The sequence below is a fragment of the Lithobates pipiens genome, unplaced genomic scaffold, assembly GCF_037356315.1.
Source record: "Lithobates pipiens isolate NorthernLeopardFrog02 unplaced genomic scaffold, aLitPip1_a1.2 Scaffold_16, whole genome shotgun sequence".
In the NCBI taxonomy this organism is placed as follows: Eukaryota; Metazoa; Chordata; class Amphibia; order Anura; family Ranidae; genus Lithobates; species Lithobates pipiens.
In genome coordinates, this window is record NW_027507748.1 from 625,120,383 (window position 1) to 625,138,468 (window position 18,086).

The 18,086-nt window shown below is 41.8% G+C and overlaps 1 protein-coding gene across 2 annotated transcripts in view; it reads right to left on the minus strand.

Moving 5' to 3' along the window:
* The window catches only part of STARD13 (StAR related lipid transfer domain containing 13), a 427,146-nt gene extending 420,208 nt beyond the window's left edge, over positions 1 to 6,938 (minus strand). The window contains exon 1 of one of the 2 annotated variants that reach the window (XM_077484116.1): positions 6,787 to 6,938. The gene's annotated coding sequence lies outside the window, so the exon portion shown is untranslated. The remainder of the gene's footprint in view (positions 1 to 6,786) is intronic. The other variant, XM_077484117.1, reaches the window with a different exon arrangement.
* Between the last annotated feature and the right edge of the window lie 11,148 nt (positions 6,939 to 18,086).

Below are 18,086 nucleotides of genomic sequence, written 5' to 3' on the forward strand. Positions count from 1 at the left end.
ATTAAATTACCCTCTGAACCTTTGTAATTCAAAGGTGTTTGGGTTTAAAGGTATGAGGTGGCAACCCTAGCAGGGTTGTAGATAACACTAGGCAAAGAGTAGTCAATAGAGGAGTTATTATTTGTACAGATGCTTCGAGAAGGCCCTTCGAGACAATGAGAAATCAAATTATTTAAGTAAAGGAAAATGTGGCAGCTTTTTCAAACTTATATTGCATGTAACTTTTTAATTGTCACAGGCTTGTTTTGAAGTGTTACTGGGAGATATCCTGTGTACAAATTAAAAGTCAGCTATAACAACTATAGTTGTTAACTTTTAATAAACAGCCACTCACCTCTCTCAAGATACAGCGCTGAGCTCAGCCCAGCCAATTTCACCGTGTGCCCTCTATCTTCGGCACCTTTATGCCCCGGACACACGATCGGATTGTTGGCCAACAAAACCGTGGAATTTTGTCTGAAGGGCGTTGGCTCAAACTTGTCTTGCATACACCCGGTCACACAAATGTTGGCCAACAATTACGAATGTGCCGTACTAGTTGTACTACGTGGTTTTTCAGCTCTTTAGCGCCACCCTTTGGGCTCCTTCTGCTAATTTTGTGTTAGTAGAAGTTTGGTTTGCGCTTTTCTTTTCGTGTTTTTCATTTAGTGCTTTTCAGTTCGTGCTTTTCAGTTTGTTTCTGAATGGCCGTTAGTCAACCAGCCATGTTGCAGAATCAGAGGAGAAAACGTGTTATTTATTATTGGCCTTGGAGTTATTGCTTTGACATTTTTTTTTTTTTGGTTGAATAATGATTTGATTTTGTATATTTTCAATATTTTTGGATGCATAGAATGCACTTTTCTATTGGCAGATAGTATGTTTAATTTATATATTTTTTTTATAATGCACAATAAAAAAATTGTGTAGAATAATACTTGGCTATGTGTTTTACTTCAAATGACAGGGACACCAACATAGTTGTATTTTTGATCTTAAAAACGACGGGATAATGGTGTTGTGGTAACTTGCTCAAATAAAAAAAAAAAAAACAATATGCAAAGGCAATAGTGGTGTAAATTCTCTGGCACCCGAGATGGTGAGGAAGCCAAAGTGTCTCTTTACCTACCCTAAGCTGACACTGATTGTATAGTGGTGTAGATATGACAGCAATTGGATGTTAGCCGTAAGCCGGCAATAGATGATGCAATTTTCTTTTGCAGGAAATAACATTTTTCGATTCCTCTATCAACACAGTCAGCTATTGTACTCTCTTGGGCTGTGGGGGGGACACAGGGAGCCGTCCCTGCTGGGAGAACACAGTGATTTTTGCCAGCGTCTATAGTCTCTGGCAATAATTAATGTAAAAATCATGCTGGTTGTACCTAAAAAAAAGACATGCTGGTTGTACCTAAGTGGAATGATGAATCAACATGGGCATGGGTACAATCATTCCCAGGACAAGATCATTCAGTGCCCAGGGCAAAAATGCTAAATTGGAGAAGAGAACACAGTCCTTACCGCCTCCCGGATGTCACCTCCTCTCCTTGCCACTTAAAGCACTGGACTGACAGAAGGAGTGATGTCATTGTCAATACTCATGTCAGCGTTATATTAGAAGAAACATGCAGTGCCTCCATCCCTACAATATATGCTGCACCCAGGGCAGCCGTTCCTTCTGCCCACCCCTTGTCCCGGGCCTGGATACAATCAACCTTCCCATAGATGGGTCGAATCACGGTTGGTCCCTGCTGAACTGGCTGAGATTAGACCCATCTATGGCTGGCTTTAGGGAATGGGGATAACATCCACCTTTATTCACACTATGATTATCACATTTGTTGTTCTACCAGGGAGCTAAAGCCTAGTACACATGGAACAAATATTGTCCATTGTTCGGCCTGTGTGTACGGCAGCTGGTCCGACAGAAGCTGGCTGTGTGGAAGGCTTATGACTGAAGCTTATGAAGGCTTATGACTGACCGCCTCCCGCTTTACACTGACCGGAGTGTTCTGGTGTGGGGACCGTCATCCTGTCAGAACAGAATAGATCAGCAGGGGAGATCGCTTTACTAACATTGCATAGTTAGTACAGTGGCTCCGACCTGAGTTATCAGGTTTTTTTTCTGTTCAATTCGCTGGGTTGAACAAAAAAAAACCAGTAGCATGTATTGGTCTTAACCTCCCTGGCGGTATGATTATTTCATATTTTTGGTTCTGAAAGCGGTACAATTATTTTGCATGGAAATTTGGCATTTTATATTGTAGTCCTGTAATTCTTAGAAATAACTCACTTAAATCTGTCCAAACAAGAGTCTAGTAGACATCCTGGGTATGATAAAATTTGAAAAGCCAAATTATAAATTCAAATATAATAAATAACTATAAAGAATTATACCAAATAATAATATAATAACAATAAAATATATTCAATAATGTAATCAAATCAAAAACACAGAAATTTGCTCAGTTGCAGAATTGTCACTGTCACTACTTTTCAGTATTTGATGATGGATTTCCCCACAAATCGCTATCGCTCAATTCAGCAAGTGATTCTAACTTATTATCGCTGTTTTCTAGCTGGTCTAAAACCACTTTTGATATAAAGGGACAGTTTGGTTGATATGGACAATCTCCAGTTTCCAGGCATAAAGAACAGTTCTTATAATATAAAACTGCATGCAGGACACTGGGCAGAACATTAGGGACAAAGGGGGTGTGAAATAATTACATACAGCAATGTAATCTGTAAGATTACATTATACTGTATGTATACTGTGTGTTTCACTTTTTGAATTTGGTGCCGTTCTCTGTCCCTGTGCGTCACAACGCTCGCAGGGAACGGAGCTCGGCTCCGAGATGGATCGAGCGGAGGATGAGCTGCTCACACAGCGGGGGGACATCGCTGGATCTAGGAGATAAGGTAAGAATACTCATCCTGGATCCTGCAATGCGATCCCGAGTCTGGCTCAGGGTTACCGCTAATGGTACTGAATTTCACTCTGAGCGAGACTCGGGAATACCGCCAAGGGGGTTAAGGTAATATATAACTGTTCAAAAGTACAAATTTTATTCTCAGATTTGTCCCTTTCATAAGAGTGTTAAAATGGTGAAGTTCATTGATAATGCAGATTTTTTTTAATGGTGCACTACAAAAACAAACAAAATGAATGAAAAAAATTACATTACACAATACACATTATAACAAACCCTGCAAACATAGCTAAATCAGGAAGGGGATATAGAGATTAACAGGAAGTCATTAAGGGATAATAAAATGCTAATAGGACATTTTTGTTCACACTTGCAAGCTTGCTGGATTGACATTAGTTGCAGACCAAAGAGGTATTTAATATAAGAAAATGCACCATAATGATATTATTATAATGCGTTTATGAACAAAGTCTACAACTGCTGTTGCAGGCTTTCTTCATACATACATCATACACGCTATCAGATCTCCTGATACACAGACCTGGACTGGGCTGTCAAACTGACAGCTGTGCCCATACATTACACCAGAAAACCTGTGCGGAACACAGCAAAACTCAGCAAAAGCCCTTGTACACACGGCGGACATTCCGACGGAAAATGTCCGCTCGGACCGTGTTGTCGGATAATCCGACTGTGTGTGTGGGCTCAATCGGACTGTTTCCGTCAGAATATCCGACGGACAAAGTTTTAGAGCTGGCTATAAAACTTTCCGACAACATGATCCGATCAAACTTTGTCCGATTGTGTGTAGAGAATTCCGATCGGACAAAGTGCCACGCATGCTCAGATCAAATTCCTAGACCAAAGCTATTGGCTACTAGCCTGAACGTAGTCCTGTCGTTAATGAAATAACGGCATCACGTTACGTACGATTGGATTTTCCGACAACTTTGTCCGACCGTGTGTATGCAACACAAGTTTCGGACAAAATCCGACGGATTTTGTTGTTGGAATGTCCGACCATGTGTACAAGGGCTTACACATACGCGTCGCCTGTCCCTGGGTGCAAGTACCTGCTTTCAATGCCAGCATTTCTAAATTGACCATAGGTTAATTTTTGTATTAAAAATATAGAATTATTTTTTAGCCTTAACTGAAAGTCAAATTATTTCAAAACACAACTGCATAGAAACTACATTTGGCTATAAATTTGAAATTTCCATGTTTATGTGCAGTAGGTTGGATATGAAAAATGTTGCATCTAACCACAAAAATCCTTAAACAAGCACTGCACTGACCTAGCAAGTTCTTAGGAGCACGTAAAATGACACATTTGTACAATGAATTACCTTCTTTGAAGAGATCCCATTTACCCAAGAGAACCTTGACAGTCAACATACAAACACAAGGAACAGTTCATTCTGAGAAAGAGCACTTTCTAATAGAGCGATACAATTTTCTGTGCAGCTGAGCGCACGACCATCATAACTGTGCATATTTTGTAATCAAAGTCAAACCTATATAATGCCCCATACACACTATTCGATTTTCTGCAGATTTTTGTCTTCAGATTTACCAAACCTTATAATATGAGGTCAAACCTTGAGCCCTGGTTCACATTGGAGCGTTTTGATATATACGATTTGACAATCGGTGGCAATTGCCGTCAATGGCACTGCCCTAATCGGTGCGACGCCGCATCTGCAGTGCTGCACCGATTTCAAAAAATTGTTTCCGTACTAATGTTTGCGATTTTGGGCTGCAATTTATATTGACATCTGTGCAGAAACCTGCACAGATGTCTCTGAAATCACGGCCAAAATCGGGACTGACATGCGGGAGTGAAATCGTGCGAGTTCAGCTGAACTCTCACGGCTTCATTCCTGCAGCTCAGTGTAAAACCTGGGCTAAAATCTAATAGTGTCTAGAGTATAAGTCTTTAGTAACAATATATGTGTAGAGAGAAAGGTCCTCGAAAACTTGATTTATCTAAAGTAAGGTATATATTGTTGCTAGGCCTTGTACACACGGTTTGATTGTTGGACGACTGAGCGTTTGATTTTTGTCAAAAGCACGCGTGTAGGATTTTGTCTAGTATACTAACTATCCCCAAATTGTCACAGGAAGGTAGTGACATACTATGAGAGTATAAAGAAGTTCATTTCTCAAGCACCACCCTTTGGGCCCCTTCTGCTAATTTCATGTTAGTAGAAGTTTGGTGAGTGTTGATTCATGATTTTCAGATCGTACAAAACAAAAGCATTTTAAAATACGTTTGGCATAACTACATCAGTAGAAAGGGGAAAAACACAAAAAAACATATTATAATTGGATGGACTAGTCCCAAAAGCAGCAATAAAATGTGAGATATAGCACAAACATAATGGAGAGGAGAATAATTGCGCTAATTACAGTCCATATATCCAATTGCAGGGCATGACAGTTCCAATACTTGTATGTGGCTGAAACATACAGCCACATACAAGTATTGGAACTGTCATGCCCTGCAATTGGATATATGGACTGCAATTAGCGCAATTATTCATCTCTCCATAACTACATCAGTATCACCCGCTTCATTATTATCCCATTAAAGAAGATGAGAATGTGTGCTGCATTTCGGCATTTCATCAATTGCTGCATTACGTTATGTTAATCCTATATTATGAACAGTAGTTTAAAAGACCGAACTCTTCCCAGTCGTTCCTTGATTCCGAGCATGCTGTTTGTACTTTCGACTTTTTTTAGGACGATTTCTGTGCTGACTACCTGAAAGTCAGATGTTGAGTTCACATCCAACAAAAATTTTATAGCCTGTACATCCAGCTTTTGTCTGACGAAAAAGTCAAATCGTCTGTCGAAAGCACCATACTAACGATCCGAAAATCCTCAGACAGCTCATCTTACGAATTTTCCCTCCTGCTTTTCGGATCGTGTGTACGAGGCCTTATGCCCCATACACACGAGCAGAATTTCCGACAGAAAAAGTCCGACAGGAGCTTTTCATTGTATATTCCAATCGTGTGTATGCCCCATCGGACTTTTTACTTCGAAAATTCTGACGGGCCTAGAAAGAGAACATGTTCTATATTTTTCGGACGGAACCAATTCCTATCGGGAAAACCGCTCGTCTGTATGCTGTTCCGACATATCAAAAACGACGAATGCTCTGAAGCAAATACGAGACAGAAGCTATTGGCTACTGGCTATTGAACTTCCTTTTTCTAGTACGTCATCGTGTTCTTGACGGTCGGACTTTGGGGTGACCGCGTGTATGCAAGATAGCTTGAGCGGAATTCTGTTGGAACGCCATCAGAAAAAGCTTCAGAGTTTATTCCAACGGGAAAACTGGTTGTGTGTACAGGGCATTACAGTTTTAGTCATGATTAAAAAGTGCGCACAGTTCTGACGGCCGCATGTTCTACTGCTCATAAGAACCCATCGCTGTTTTAGAAGGTGCTCTTTCTCAGAATGAATTGTTTTGTGCTACAGCCCAACTAGCGTGCTTTGTTGGCAGTTAAAAACCTGAGGAATGTGCAATTATTTCCCATTTTTATACAGAATTAATAAATAAAATTAAATAATTTTAAATCACACAATGCAAATACAAATCTAAAATAGAGAATTTATTAAAACGGCTAATAAAAAGATGAACTGTCATCCGCAACAACTAAGCAGGTTTGGTCCTTCTTTCCATAACTGGTACTAAGAATTACGTATGAAAACCGCCAGTGGTTTCTATGGACAACTCTGTATCTCCTTTCCCCACTTCTTATAGATCAGCCCCATAGAGTTCCACATACCAATCTGCAGACATACATACAATTACAGACTAAAAAGCTTAACCAAGTTCTAGAGAAAGTAAAAGAATTACCTGTGCTCTATTCATGTTCTTTGAAGTCACGGGGTCCAGAGTTCTGCAGAATCAGAGGACAGAAATTGGAGAAAATAAGGTGAGTAATGAAGCAGCACAAACGCTAATGTGGAAACCGTAGATTCATAATATAAGGCTTTGCAGCTTTCATTCTGCAGAAAACTCTGTCAACAAAAGTATGTATGAGAATCCCTTAGGCAAGGACTGCCTCTACAGGCACCAGTCAAATGATTCCAGCAAGGCTGGAGCAGGGAGGCAAGGCTCTGCAGGTTGTCACTAGTGCTAGAACAGATCTGAAATAGGGCTGAAGTAGTACAGTAATATCTATATTAAACCAGAACATAATAATATATTAAACAAGGAGTGTAAATGTAACTTTGTTGTTGTCTGTGAAGTTCCTAATCGATCCAAGTCATAATGGGGGTTATTTACTAAAACTAGAAAGTGCTAAAATCAGCTTCCAATTTTAAGGCTGGGTTCACACTGGTGCGATGTTAGACATTGCATGTGATTCGCACCGCACTGCATGCGATGTCTGTGTGATGCGAATTCAGCCATACAAATTGTATGGTTAAATTTTCATCGGATTCGCACCCATGCGATCTGAATCCTGCACCGTTTGACAATTTGCACTGCGATATGCAAACCGATCTGGGGGCGTCATAAACATTCTATTGACACCCGCAGCGGTTCGCATAGGGCAGTGTGAACTGCCTGCGAGTCCTATGCAATGCGGGAACCGGCACTGGATTCAGCTGGTTCCCACATCGCGCTACTGTGAACCGGGACTAAGCCCTGGTTCACATTGGTGCATTTTGACATGCAATTTGACATGTCAAATCGGTGGCAATTGCCAGCAAATGGCGTTGCACAGATTTAAAAAAAGTAGTTTTTGTACTACTTTTTGTGATTTCCATTGATATCTGTGCAGAAACCCGCACAGATGTCTGTGAAATTGCCTCCGAAATCGGGACTGACATGCGGGAGTGAAATTGAGATGAACTCGCACAGCTTCATTACCGCAGCTCAGTGTGAACCTGGACTTATTGTCAAAGCTTAACTAAACAAGTTGAAGTTAGAAGCTGATCGGCTACCATGCACAGCTACATCAGATTCTGAGTGCTCAAGTATTAGTAAATCTCCCCCAGTGTAACTACTAATGCCGCGTACACACGACCGGACTTTCCGGCAGACTAGGTCCGACGGTCTTCCTGACGGACTTTTGGCGGAGTTCCGACGGACTTTCCTGAAAGAACGCACTTGGCCACACACAAATGGACTAAGTCAGTTAGTTTTGAACGTGATGACGTAAGACGGGACTAAAAAAGCAAGTTCAATAGCCAGTAGCCAATAGCTTCCCTTACGTTGTATTTGGTCCGTCGGACCAGCATACAGACGAACGGTTTTCCTGATAGGAATTGAGCCCGTCGGACAGATTTGAAACATGTTCTATTTCTAGGTCCGTCTGATTTTTTTAAATGGAAAATGATCGGATTAGCCCACACACGATCGGATTGTCCAACAGACTGATTCCGGCAGATCTAGTCTGCCAGAAAGTACGGTCGTGTGTACGTGGCATAACAGTTGGGCTTCATTCACATGTGCGGCTAGGGTGTGATAAACCAGGTGGCTGAGCTGCAGTTTTACCACCCCCAACTGCCTGCCTGAACCAGTGCATGCAGCTGCTCGGGGCTGTATGTATGCCACGGCCACAGCAAAAAAATCTAACAGCATGTCACATTTGGCTGCTGTTATTACTGCCAAATGTGACCAATATGCAAGATTAAGGAGACGCACCTCAACTGCTTTGAACAGGGGTGGCACGTGCTCCCGCACATATGAATGCGCCCTTCAACTGAACACATTCTGTATTGTTCTAAGCAGCCATTTAGATATCTTGTGGATGTTGAATGTCCTCAACTTTACTGAATAAGTCAAGATGAATGTAACTTGCTACTAGATGTAACTCTTTGAGTGTACTAAATGTATATGGTTGCTTGATATTTGTGATAGGTTTGTTTTTGGTGTCAGGATTTTTAAAGTAATACTGGCCATACACATATAGATTTAAAAAAAGTTTAAAAAAAATTATAAATATATAGACCTTGTCAAAATATTTTATTATGTATTCAAAAGGTAAATTATACAAGTGTACAATATAATCTGTCATCAATCAATTAATGAACCTCAGTTATTAGGGCTGTTACTGATTAAAATTTTCGTGTTCGATTAATCAATTTTTTTTTTAAATCGATTAATCGACTAACTTTGATTAATTATAACGGACATACAGATCCAACTACTTTTAGCTGATCTCCTTGCATTAGTCAGTGGTAAAAGTGGTATACACTATATACAATCACCCGACATTAGTTTGTTTCCACAATCCATGACTTAACTTCATAGTTCACACAAATACATTTTAAATTAAAACTGTAGCACTGACGTAAGTAATTTTTTTTTCCACAGTAGCACGACAATCCCTCCACCTCCGGTCTAATCACTCTCACCTTATGGCATGGACCCCTGTGCAAACAGGTGGTCATGCAAGCGAGTAACACGGACCATAAACTTCTCTCACGTCTCCTTAGATCTCAGCAAGGACGTCAGGTCATGGGTAGAAAGAAAAGATCTAAGTGCTCACCACTTAAGTATAAGATTTAGTTTTTGTGTTCAAACACAAACTACTCACATAAAGATGATAAAAACTCAGCATGTAAAGCCGACAATCGTGTTAGTTCTGTAGGGTAGCAGTACATTCAATCAGATCTTCGACATCACCGTCCAATGATGTCTATGTCGTGATGTCACCGGATCTCAGATGGAACGCTTTCAAAAAAATGTATAGATTAATCGAGGAGTTAATCTTTAATCTCCACAGCCCTATCAGTTATATAAATGTAAAGAATAGTATAGATTGCTATTATATATTATTAAATAAAAGTAATAAAGTTATAAGCAACTGTTGATCTGTTTTTGAATGAAATATCTTAATTTATAATATAGATTTTTTTCAAGCTGAACAGAAAAATATCTAACAGTTTCCTCCATTCACACGATTCATCCACACTATACAGAGTGGATGGATGAATCTTCTGCTGCAGCTATTGTATCCTGAGAGCCAGCTGTCAAAATACCCAAATAGTGCCTGCATCTGATTAAATGCAGTCACTATCCAGCCAGCAATTTTCCATTTGGCTCCCTTGATTTCTCAATTGAGGGATGTTCAGTGGGAGGCAGATGACAGAGCCACCCACTGAGCAAATTTCAGCCAGCGTAAAGGGTAATATTTTATTCTCCGCAACCTCCTCCTAATGGATAAAAACTTCTGGAATTCTTTTTTTTTTTTACCAACAAGTAGTAGAGGGGGCTCCACATTTCCATCTCATCAAGAAACATTGCTGTGATGATACAGGCAACATCACTTGTAGCATGTCATTCACCGGTGTGCTCATCTGACTGCACCAAATAAGGATGAGGATATTCTTATTATCAATGCAAAAACATGTTATACATGAAAGAAACTAAGGTGCACGGGTCTGGTGAGCAATAATTAAATCAAGAGAAAAAAATTATTAAGAAATATGTAAACATAGTGATAAAAGTATGAAGGTAAATAATAAGAATAACAATAAATTAACACCAATTTGTTGAATGTGAGCAACTACTACTAGGATGTTCGCATGCCAAATCAGCCCGATGTGAACGTGGGCTTAAAGGAATTTTTGTAATGCTACATTCCTGATTCCCAATGATATCCGCCGCTGGATGGCTATTTTTAATAACACATTGTAAATAAATACCAGGAATGGTATACGTAGAATGGTCCTTAAAGGGATAGTTCATCTTTACCACAAAACTTCCTATGCAGGGGAGTCTATAGATAAAAACAAATTGTGCAGCTCTGACTAAAGTTGAAAAAAGCCCGTGTAGGACATTTACATACCTTATAAAGCCTGACTGGAATACTCCCAGGACGTTGCTAAGTGAGGCCTAGTCATCACTGCTCACCTCCACCATCACAGGAGTGAGAACTTAACCACTTCAGCCCCAGAAGATTTGGCTACTGAATGACCGGGCCATTTTTTGGGATTCGGCACTGTGTTGCTTTAACTGACAATTGCGCGATCGTGTGACGCTGCACCCAGACAAAATTGACATCCTTTTTTTCCCTCAAATAGAGCTTTCTTTTGGTGGTATTTAAGCATCTCTGCGTTTTAAATTTTTTTGCGCTATAAACAAAAAATGAGCGACAATTTTGAAAAAAAAAAAACTCAATATTTTGTACTTTTTGCTATAATCAATATCCCCATTTTTTTTTTTAAAAAGCAATTTTTTTCTCAGTTTAGGCCGATATGTATTCTTCTACATATTTTTGGGAAAATAAAAAATCACAATAAGCATATATATAGATTGGTTTGCGCAAAAGTTATAGCGTCCACAAAATAGGGGATAGAATTATAGCATTTTTATTATTTATTTTTTTTACTAGTAATGGCGGCGATCTGTGCTTTTTATCACGACTGCGACATTAAGGCGGACACATCGGACACTTTTGACACATTTTTGGGACCATTGGAATCTATACAGTGATCAGTGCTATAAAAATGCATTGATTACTGTAAAAATATCACTGGCAGGGAAGGAGTTAACACTAGAGGGCTCTAGGGGTTAACTGTGTTCCCTAGTATGTGTTTCTAACTGAAGGGGGAGGGGACTGACTAGAGGAAGTGACGGATCATGGTTCCTAGCTAAGAGCCCTTTCACACTGGGCTGTGGGGGCCATCGGCAGTAAAGCGGTGCTATTTTTAGCGCCACTTTACAGTCGTTTTAGCGGCGCTATTCGGCCGCTAGCGCAGCAGTTTTAACCCCCTCCATCGACCGAAAAGGGGTTAAATCCACTCGCAAAACACCGCTAGAGCGGTGTTTTGCCGGCGGTATCGCAGTGCTGCCCCATTGATTTCAATGGGGATCAGTGGTGGAACAGGGGTGGAGGAGCGGTGAGTTCACCGCTCTTACACCGCTCCAAAGAAGCTGCTGGCTGGACTTTTTCTGACGCCCTGACAGCGCACCGCTCCAGTGTGAAAGCCCTCGGGCTTTCACACTGGAGTGAAAGGAGACGTTTTTTTCCGGGGCCATACAGGCGCTATTTTTAGCGATGTAGCGCCTGAAAAACGCTGGCAGTGGGAAAGGGGTCTAATAGGAATACACGATCTGTCACTCCTCTTAGAACAGAACAGGGATTTGTGTGTTTACACACACTTCCCTGTTCTGTGTCTCCTGGTCGCGATTGCTTATGGCCGGCGGTCATCGCGACCGTGGGCCACGAGCATCAGCACCCCCCGCTGTGCAGTGTGCATGCACCTGTTATCCTGATCCCAAGAGCCGACGTATAGCTATGACGGTTCGCGGGATCGTGCCGACCTGCCGCAGTAAAATGACAGCGGCTGGACGGCAAGCAGTTAAATGCTGAGTTCAGAGCTACTGCATCGGGGGGACAGAAAGAGTACGTGAGGGGTTTAAATCAGAGAAAGAGCTCACTCCTGTGATGGAGGAGGTGAGCAGTGATGACTAGGCCTCACTTAGCAACGTCCTGGGAGTATTCCAGTCAGGCTTCGGGAGGAATGTAAATGGTCTACATCTATACCAAGGGCATTATTCAACTTTAGTCAGAGCTGCACAGTTTGTTTTAATCTATAAACATCTTTTACCTGCATAGGCAGGTTTTTTGTAAGGATGAACTATCCTTTTAAGCAATATGTACTCGGCAGTAATCCATATGAGATATGAAAGGTTTAATAAAAGGTTACAGCTCATGAACTCTATGGTTCCCTATCAAGTAAGTCCGCAATGTACCCCGGCTCATCTTGTGAAGTGGAATGTTTATGAATAGTATAGTCAGCAGGCATGTTTGTTACAGACTCCTCTTAAAGATCACACACGGGAGAGTAGGAGATGGATAATAAAGATTATTCTAGTATTCCGAATGAGATCATATCTATCATTTGGCCAAACGGCACAGCCCACTTGTATTTATGTAATAACCCAATATAACCTGAAGCACCTGGTTTCAACTCTTCATTCCTGCTCAGATTACAGGCAATACTGATACACTGACTTGTCATTACCTTTCAGTCCATACAGTAAGCACATATCCACTGCATTGTTGTCTTTACAAATGGTTTTTAGAAGGACATGTTGTACTGAGGATAGAAGAAGTCCTTCATTATGTTTGTTGGTTTAATATTATGTAATTTTATGTGATAAGCCACACAAGGTTTATGAGCCGACATTCCACATATACGGCAGTATGTAGAACACCTGGGGTGCTTTTCAACTTCCTACTTCAACATCTACAATTTCAGGTTGGAGGACTGTTAACTCATTCTCTGCTGGGCCTTCTGCTGAATTTAATACACTCTGGGGTTGATTTACTAAAACTGGAGAAAGGAAAATCTGGTGCAGCTGTGCATAGAAACCGATCAGCTTAAAACTTCAGATTATTCAATTAACCACTTGCCAACCGCGCTATAGCTGAATGCCGACTGCAGTGCGGCTGGCCAGTTATGGGAGGCCATCGTATGACGTCCTCCCGTGATTGTGCCCACTGCACACCCGCTGTAGCGAGTGGGCAGCACGTTTTGTGATCGCAGTGTCCTCAGGACACTGCTGATCACAGATGGAGGTAAAGAGCAAATCAGTGGCTCTTTACATCGTGATCAGCTGTGTCCAATCACAGCTGATCACGATTTAAACAGAAGAGGGTTATCAGCACTCCTTTCCTCATGCTGACAGCATGAGGAGAAGAGAAGAGAGCCAATAACTGTCTTGTGTAAAAGGGAAATCTACACTGATAATCAGGACACTGTTTATCCTGAGTGTCCTGATTATCAATGCGCTCCCAACTAGACATGTGCAGAGTAAAATATTTCGTTTCGGAATTTCGTTTTCGTCTGAAAACTTAATTTATTTAGTTACTCCCGAAATTCGTTTTTATTTATTTCGTTTTTCGTTCAAAAATTGCATTCGTCCGAAAATCCACATGAATTACGGTCGAATCTGTCTTGGAAGGCTTATGGTGTCTGTCGAATGTATAAAGAAGATTCGACGGAGCTAACTATATAGCATACTTTAGAACCCTATTAAAGTCTATGGGACTCCAACGTTCAAAATCTAAAGTGCTAATTTTAAAGGCTAATTTGCAAGTTACTGTCCTAAAAAGTGTTTGGGGACCCGGGTCCTGCCCCAGGGGACATGTATCAATGCAAAAAAAAGTTTTAAAAACGGCCGTTTTTTCGGGAGCAGTGATTTTAATAATGATTAAAGTGAAACAATAAAAGTGTAATATTCCTTTAAATTTCGTAGGGGGGGGTTGTCTATAGTATGCCTGTGAAGGGGCGCATGTTTCCCGTGCTTAGAATTGTCCCTGCACAAAGTGTCATTTATGCAGGAAAAAAAGTCCTTTAAAATCACTCGCAGCTATAATGAATTGTCGGCTCCCGTAATACAGAGAACACTCATTGAAAGTCATTGATAAAAAAATAAATAAATAAATAAATAAAAAAAAAAGCGTGGGGGTCCCCCAAATTCAATTACCAGGCCCTTCAGGTCTGGTATGGATATTAAGGAGAACCCTGCCTCAAATTTAAGAAAAAATTTGACGTGGGGTTCCCCCTAAATATCCATAACCAGACCCTTCAGGTCTGGTATGGATATTAAGGGGAACCCCGCGTCAAATAAAAAAAAAAATTGACGTGGGGTTCCCCCTAAAAATCCATACCAGACCCTTTATCCGAGCACGCAACCTGGCAGGCCGCAGGAAAAGAGGGGGGGACGAGAAAGCGCCCCCCCCTCCCTCCTGAACCGTACCAGGCCACATGCCCTCAACATTGGGAGGATGCTTTGGGGGTCCGTGACCCCTCAAAGCACCTTGTCCCCATGTTGATGAGGACAAGGGCCTCATCCCCACAACCCTGGCCGGTGGTTGTGGAGGTCTGCGGGCGGGGGGCTTATCAGAATCTGGAAGCCCCCTTTAACAAGGGGACCCCCAGATCCCGGCCCCCCCCCTGTTTGAAATGGTAAGGGGGTACAAAAGTACCCCTACCATTTCACAAAGAAAGTGTAAAAAATGTTTAAATAAAACAAACACACTTTTTAAAAATTCCTTTATTAAAAATAAAAAAAGATTCCAGCGGCGGTAATCCACTCTTGCTATCCAGCGACGGACGGTCAGCTCTCCATCGATGTCTAATGTCATCCAGCGCAGCGCAGCATCCTTCTTCTGTCTCCTCCACGGAGACACTGGAGGCATTCCGGCGCTGACGTTTCTTATATACGGAGGGCGGGGCCACCCGTCACCTGACCCCGCCCCCCTCTGACGCAAGGGGAAACCCGGGGTTCCCCGTGACGTATGGGTGACCCCGCCCCCCTCTGATGTAACGGAAACCTGCCTGTGTTACATCAGAGGGGTGCGGGTCACCCCTACGTCACAGGGAACCCCGGGTTTCCCCTTGCGTCAGAGGGGGGCGGGGTCAGGTGACGGGTGGCCCCGCCCACCCTATATAAGAAACGTCAAGCCGCCGGAATGTCTGTAGTGTCTCCTCCACGGAGACAGAAGAAGGATGCTGCGCTGCGCTGGATGACATTAGACATCGATGGAGAGCTGACCGTCCGTCGCTGGATAGCAAGAGTGGATTACCGCCGCTGGAATCTTTTTTTATTTTTAATAAAGGAATTTTTCAAAAGTGTGTTTGTTTTATTTAACCATTTTTTACACTTTCTTTGTGAAATGGTAGGGGTACTTTTGTACCCCCTTACCATTTCAAACAGGGGGGGGGCCGGGATCTGGGGGTCCCCTTGTTAAAGGGGGCTTCCAGATTCTGATAAGCCTCCCGCCCGCAGACCTCCACAACCACCGGCCAGGGTTGTGGGGATGAGGCCCTTGTCCTCATCAACATGGGGACAAGGTGCTTTGAGGGGTCACGGACCCCCAAAGCATCCTCCCAATGTTGAGGGCATGTGGCCTGGTACGGTTCAGGAGGGAGGGGGGGCCGCTCTCTCGTCCCCCCCTCTTTTCCTGCGGCCTGCCAGGTTGCGTGCTCGGATAAAGGGTCTGGTATGGATTTTTAGGGGGAACCCCATGTCAAATTTTTTTTAAATTTGATGCGGGGTTCCCCTTAATATCCATACCAGACCTGAAGGGTCTGGTTATGGATATTTAGGGGGAACCCCACGTCAAATTTTTTCTTAAATTTGAGGCAGGGTTCCCCTTAATATCCATACCAGACCTGAAGGGCCTGGAAATTGAATTTGGGGGACCCCCACGCTTTTTTTTTAATTTATTTATTTATTTTTTTATCAATGACTTTCAATGAGTGTTCTCTGTATTACGGGAGCCGACAATTCATTATAGCTGCGAGTGATTTTAAAGGACTTTTTTTCCTGCATAAATGACACTTTGTGCAGGGACAATTCTAAGCACGGGAAACATGCGCCCCTTCACAGGCATACTATAGACAACCCCCCCCCTACGAAATTTAAAGGAATATTACACTTTTATTGTTTCACTTTAATCATTATTAAAATCACTGCTCCCGAAAAAACGGCCGTTTTTAAAACTTTTTTTTGCATTGATACATGTCCCCTGGGGCAGGACCCGGGTCCCCAAACACTTTTTAGGACAGTAACTTGCAGAATCTTTTCTCTCTGTCAAATCTTTTTTCTCTGTCGAATATTTTCTCTATATAATCTTGGACTAATAGAGGTAAGGTTAAGCACATTCGACCACAGGTTCTATAGACAGATTGTTATCGTCAGAGTCATGTCAAATCTCCTATTCTATATCGAACTGTTGTAACAATGAAAACGAAAATAAAGCATTTATTTATGTCGGATCTTTCGTTTTTCGGATTTTGTGCTTTCGTTATCGTTTGTCAAAACGAAAACGAAAATAGCTGAAATTCGGACGAAAATGCATTCGGACGAAAACGAATGCACATGTCTACTCCCAACAGTGCCCATCGGTGCTGCCAATCAGTGTCCACCAGTGCTGCCAATCAGTGTTCATCAGTGCTGCAAATCAGTGCCTTTTCATCAGTGTCACCTATCAGTGCCACCTACCAGTGTCCATCAGTTCCTATCAGTGCCACCTTCAGTTTCCATCAGTGCTACCTACCAGTGCAGCCTCATCAGAGCCTTCTCATCAGTGCCCATCAGTGAAGCCTATCAGTGCACATCAGTGCAGCCTTATCAGTGCAACATTTTATAACAAACTATAAAAATAAAAAAAAATTCAAAATTCTCTCTTTTTTTTTTAATCACAAATTTAAAAACCCAGTGGTGATTAAATGCTACCAAAAGGAAAGTTCTGTGTGAAATAAAATGATAAAACTTTCATTTGGATGCATGTTGCATGGCCACGCAATTGTCATTCAAATTGTGACAGTGCTGGAAGCTGAAAATTGGCTCGGGCAGGAAGGGGGTAAAAGTGCCCAGTAGGCAAGTGGTTAAGCTTTAACAAAAAATAAAAATCCTGGAAGCTGATTTCTGTTTCTGTGTGGAGCTGCACCAGATTTTGCACTCTCCAGTTTTAGTAACTTAACCCCAATTTATTATTTGTATACCAAGTTTACAGGGGGTTCACCTAAACTCAGGTCTAGGAGGACTTTGGCAGGTTTGATGGCCTACTTACTTGTTACAGGCCACTGAGACCCCAACAGGGTCCTCCAAACATTCACATTCCTATAGCCTTCAATGCCACTATGACATTTCTTGCTCAGAAGTTTGCCAACCTATTGTGTCATGCTGTGTGTATCTACTTTGATTCTACAATCCACAATAGAAATATAAAGAATATTTTTACATCTAACACTCCTATTTCCAGAATACTTAGCCAAACATAGAAAGCTATGATTGCATGGAAATAATTAGGCCCCAGGTGTTCCTTAGTTCCCCTAACATGCACATCCACTATTCAGTGTATGATGATCTCCACATTACTAACTTTTTAGGCAGCTGTGGAGATGTCTGACTTATCTCTATTCAATACTTATAGTAATCAGAGAAGAATAGAACATTGTATTACATTGTCTGGACTCCTAGATCATATGAAACACAGGTGCTAGATTCCATGTACAATACCTCTCTGTAAAGCACACATTACACGGCTGCCCCACATACACTTATATTACGTGAGATGACTGCTGAGAAGCTTAGGCTTGTCTTAACCCCCACTTATATAAACCACAACAAAGCTTGCCCCCCAAAAAGACACGTAGACCACTTTAAGTTTGTAGTAGAGC